This window comes from Microtus ochrogaster, chromosome 21, assembly GCF_000317375.1.
Source record: "Microtus ochrogaster isolate Prairie Vole_2 chromosome 21, MicOch1.0, whole genome shotgun sequence".
NCBI lineage: Eukaryota > Metazoa > Chordata > Mammalia > Rodentia > Cricetidae > Microtus > Microtus ochrogaster.
In genome coordinates, this window is record NC_022022.1 from 2452517 (window position 1) to 2457695 (window position 5179).

Genomic DNA, 5179 nt, shown 5'->3' on the forward strand with positions numbered 1-5179 from the left:
CCTCCCTCTCTCCCTTCTTTTCTTTCTTTCCAGACAAGGTCTTATTAGGCTGGTCTGGAAATCACTACACAGCCTAGGCTGGCCTTCAACTCAATATCTTCCTGTTAGCTTCCTGTTGTTCCACCAAAGCCTAATTCTTAATTTAATTAAATTAATTAATTTAATTTACTTTAATGGGCTAATTCTTCATGGAGCATATGCAAAACTCTCTAAGATGTATTCACGGAAAATTCAAGATGGTGTCATTCCCTCTTTTGTGGAAAAAAATGTAAGCTATGACTATGTATATGTAAGCATATGCTTAACTATACATATATATATATATATACACACACACACACACATGACATGTATATAATGTGTGTATATAGCATGGTTTATGAAAGAAGACATGAGAACTGCTGATTATTACCTCTGTATGTTGAGGCAGTGGTTCATTATATCATACATAGCCTTCTCGTTAACTATTGTATTAGATAGTAGATATTGTACATATATTGAAGTAAGAGTTAATTAGTCTTTAAGGTTTTCATACTATCCAACAGTATTTTACAAGGAGTAAGAATTCAATAACTATTCATTAAACCATGTAGATAGCACTAAATAAGCCAAATTTACCATTGAAAAATTTAGTTGATAATTCAGATTTTTGTTGCTTGTCATTAACTTGCTCTGGACTTTGGCTCTGCTCCGGCTTAGCCCCAGTATCATCTCTGGGCACTTTCTTGGCCCTAGTACATCACACTGAGGAGATGTTCACCTGGCTTAGGTGTCATGATGGAACGTCTCGGCCTTCCCATTGTTGCAAGGCTGTGGCAGTAGTGCAGACTTGCACAGCCAGAGCACTTACATTCTCTTAGTCTTAGCTATGTAATTGGTGGTTACTGTTTGAGAATAAGGACGTGAAAGGGGGTTGATCTTCATTCTGCAGATGGACTTATTTATCCTCCCTATCTGGCTAAATCTTTCCACACAGTTGTGCTTATCTCTGATAGACACACATTTCATAGTCTCTTGTTGCAATCACTTCTTTTTTCTATAAAAGCCATTTTCCCTGCAGAAAAATATCAAAAGAACTTTACTATCTTTAAGTACATTCGAAATTTTAAACTTTAGGCATAAGTGTAGTGGTCCACAAAGTAGGTTAAGTGTTACATTTGGAAAGCTTTTCCTGATTAGCTCATGTGTAGAAATAATAGTTTCTAGAAATACTATATCTGATGTTTTATTTTTCTAACAAAATAAGATACAAATTGGGCTCTTAGTTTGTCCTTGTGTAGCTGGATATAGCATGAACTGGCTGCTGTTTTCTAACATTTCTGACTGCCTAATTAATGCTTTGGGTTGCTATGGTGAATTACAGAGCATAGGAGGATGCACATTGACTTGAACTTGTGTATTCCATCATGTATAAAAGATTTTCTATATATTTTACCACTAGTCTCATAGGAACATCTTTTTTTTTTTTTTCTGAGACAGGTTTCTCTGTATAGTCTTGGCTGTGCTGAAATTCTCACTCTGTAGACCAGGCTAGGCTCAAACTCAGAGATCCTCCTACCTCTGCTTCCTGAGTGCTGGAATTAAAGGCGTGCATTACCATGGAACATCTTTTAAAATTCATTGGGAAAAGGAGAAAGAAGAAAAATGTTATGAGACTCTTCAGTTTTGTTTTAATTTTCTATTTGAGGCAAGGTCTCACTCTGTAGCTCTGGCTGGCTTCCAGTGCTCAACAATACTCCTGCCTCAGACTCCCAAGTGCTGAGATTATAGGTGTGAGCCATCACACCCAGTTTCAGAGACTTTTTTTTAAAGAATTATTTATTTATTTTTATGTGTATGTGAATGTGCCTGCGTGGGTTTATGTCACCATGGACATGCAGATGCTGGTGAAGGCCAGAGTGTCTCAAGTACCTTGAAAATGGAGTTATAGGCAGGTGTAAGTCACCTGATGTAGATGCTGAGAACCAAACCCAAGTCCTCTGCAAAAAGAATAAGTGCTCTTAACCACTGAACCAACTCTCTAGCCTTTTATACAAGTTTTTAAGGAGCTGAAGAGATGGTAGTTAAGAACACTTGTTCTTACAGATGACCTAGGTTCAATTCCCACACCTAAGTGGCACCTTACAACTGTCTGTAACTCCAGTTCCAGGGAATCTGATGCCTTCTTCTGACCTCCATAAGTACCAGGTGTGCACATGGCGCACAGATAGACACGCAGGCAAACACTCATACACATAAAATAAACTTTAAAAAGGGGTCTTTGGGAACTTGAGAAATGACTCAGGGATTAAGAGCACTTGTTGCTCTTACAGAGGACCCAGATGGTGGCTCATAGCCATCCATAACAAAAGTTCCAGGGGATCTGAAACCTTCTGAGTTCCACAGGACCAGGCCCGTGAATGTTACACATACTTGCAGGTAAAACATTTATACATATACCATAAAATAAAATCTATAAAAATTTGTTTTCAAAGTTTTTCATAAATGTTCCTTAGCCACATTGAATCAACAACAGGAGACTCAAAACTTGTATTAATTTTATATCATAGTCAAATATGACATAGTCATCTTTGTTAGGTGTACAGTTGGACCAAATTCTAAGACTTTATCTCTTTAGCTAGGATTTTTGGTAGTTTTGTTTTAAAGATTTGTGTGTATGCTCTTGTGTCTTGAGTGTATTGCACATGTGGTCAGGTACATCTGTGCACACATGTAGAGGCCAGCAGGGAATGTTAGGTTCCTCTTCTAGCACTCTCTGCCTGTTCGTTTTAGACAGATTTCTCTTGAATCTAGGGATCACGTTTTCTTGGCCTGGCTGGAAGTCAGCAAGCCCCAGTGCTCCTCCTGTCTCTGCGTGGTTCAGAACTGGGGTCACAATGCCTGTATGAGACATTGTATCCTGAGATTCAAGCCCTGATCCTCATGGTTGTGTAGAAAGCACTAGTAACTGCTGAGCCATCTCTCTGGCCCCACAGCTAGGCGCTGCCCTTATATTTTGCATAACCTACATAGAGGGCGGCTACAGGTACTAACACCATTCCCCAGGGCGCTTTCTTTGCCTGCTTGGTGGCTTTTCTGATTTACCAGATCAGGAGCTCAGAACACAAGCGTTCCGATCTGACTCCCCTCACCAGTCACTGAGACAATCACTGTACTCCCTGCAGACAGGCAGGCTGTCCTTCTTAATAATCTGTGCAATCCACCGCTGTTTGTTTATCCAAACCCAGCTGCTTGATGGGCCTCAGGGTTGTCCTTTACCACGAGGAGCACTGCCCAGGAAATCTCATTTTCTGAGACAATGATATCTCACCCTCTGCTCTGTCTCTCCTTTCATCCCTCAGAGTCCTGCGGGCCCTGAACTTAGCTAGTCCACAGCCTCATAAGTGTGTGTGTGTGTGTGTGTGTGTGTGTGTGTGTGTGTGTGTGTGTGTGTACGTACACGTACACACATGTACAGGGTTCAGAGGACAACTTGCAGGAGACTTCTCTTCTTAGGTTCTGGATATTGAACCTAGGCCTCCAGCTTGGTGACAGGCACTTTGGCCCAGTGACCCAATCTCCTTGGCTCTGATTTGTTTTAAACACTGTCTCACTATAGAGCCTGGCTGGCCTGGAATCACTACATAGACTAGATTCTCCAGATTCCTATACCTCCCAAGTGCCAGTATGCCCCACAGGTACTACCACACATAACGTCAAAGATGTATCTTACAAATAAGAACTCGTAAGACCTTTTCAAGTGTGTGCAGTGCACTGCAGGTCGACACATTGCTTGGCCAGGTGGTTTCTGTGTGTTTATGGTGTTAAGAATAGAACCCAGAGCTTGTACATGCTGGGATAGCCCCAGCCTCTGGCTGGAGTTTTAAATGAAGTTTATTTTAGTAGGTGAATTTAGTGCCAGGAGAGATGGCCCAGCAGTTAAGAGCACTGGCTGCTCCTCCAGAGGACCTGGGTTCAATTCCCAGCACCCATATGATGGCTCACAGCTGTCTGTAAGTCCAGTTCCAGAGGATCTGACATCTTCTGCCTCCATGGGCACAGACATCTATGCAGCCCAAACATCTCTGCATATAATTAAATAAAATCATAAAGAAATTTAGTGTCTTAAAGGCAAGATTTTTATGTCTCAAGTCACATAAAAGTGTCATAATTGGTCCTCCAACTACTTAACTGCAAAATAACTACCTCTTCATATCTTCAAACTTGCATACTGTCCAATGGAGAGTTTCTGTAATTAGAGACTATCTGAACTTATTGCAATAGCTACACTATTGGCTTCTGTTTCCATGAAGTCCTATAAGAACAACTTCTGTCTTGGTTTGCTTGTTTAAAGGTATTTTAGAAAGATACAAGGAAACCCAAAGAGGAAATATACACCGTGTTTTTCCATAGTCTACACATAAGCATGTGTATCCTAACTATTTGGTTTGGAGCCCTGACTTCCAAAATGGATTCTTCTGCTTGATGTAGTTTTTAAATAAAGTGCTGTAACACAATTGCTTGCCTGGTTAATTTTCTCTTCTTTCGATGGCACACAAAAAAGAAAAGACAAACTTTAATAACTGAAAATATGTTGTTATGCCTGCCAAAAGAGCTGATAGGAAGTGTTTTCTTTTATGATGAAGCCATTTTGAAACAACTTAGTGCCATCCAGATGAAACCAGTGTCCAGCTGTATACTTGTTATTGCCAAAGAATACAGAAGTGGATTACATTGTTAATTTATGTGTCCAGTATTTTTAATTTTATTTATTTATTTATGTTATGTATATGAATGTTCTATCTGCACATATGCCTTTATCCCAGAGGGGCATCAGATCCCACTCTCGATGGTTGTCAGCCACCATGTGGTTGCTGTGACTCAGGACCTCTGGAAGAGCAGCCAGCGCTCTCAATCTCTGAGCCGTCTCTCCAGCTTATGTCCTGTTCTTTTATGTAATCATCACAGCATAGGGCACCCCAGTATAACTGTAATCTTACAGGGTGCTCGGAGTCCTTGACAGGGGCCACAGTAAACAGCACTGTGACTCCGTGCTCGACACAGGGCTGTGTTTGAAGGAGACTGTGGTGCAGGCGTGAATGCTGCTTGTTGAGAGCATTGCAATACAGCACTCTGTAGACTCTTGTTGAGAGCATTGCAATACAGCACTCTGTAGACTCTTGTTGAGAGCATTGCAATA

At 40.8% G+C, this 5179-nt stretch overlaps 1 protein-coding gene across 2 annotated transcripts in view; it reads left to right on the plus strand.

The window, feature by feature from the left end:
• The window catches only part of Vps45 (vacuolar protein sorting 45 homolog), a 61714-nt gene that overhangs the window by 33860 nt on the left and 22675 nt on the right, over positions 1-5179 (plus strand). The window lies entirely within an intron of this gene.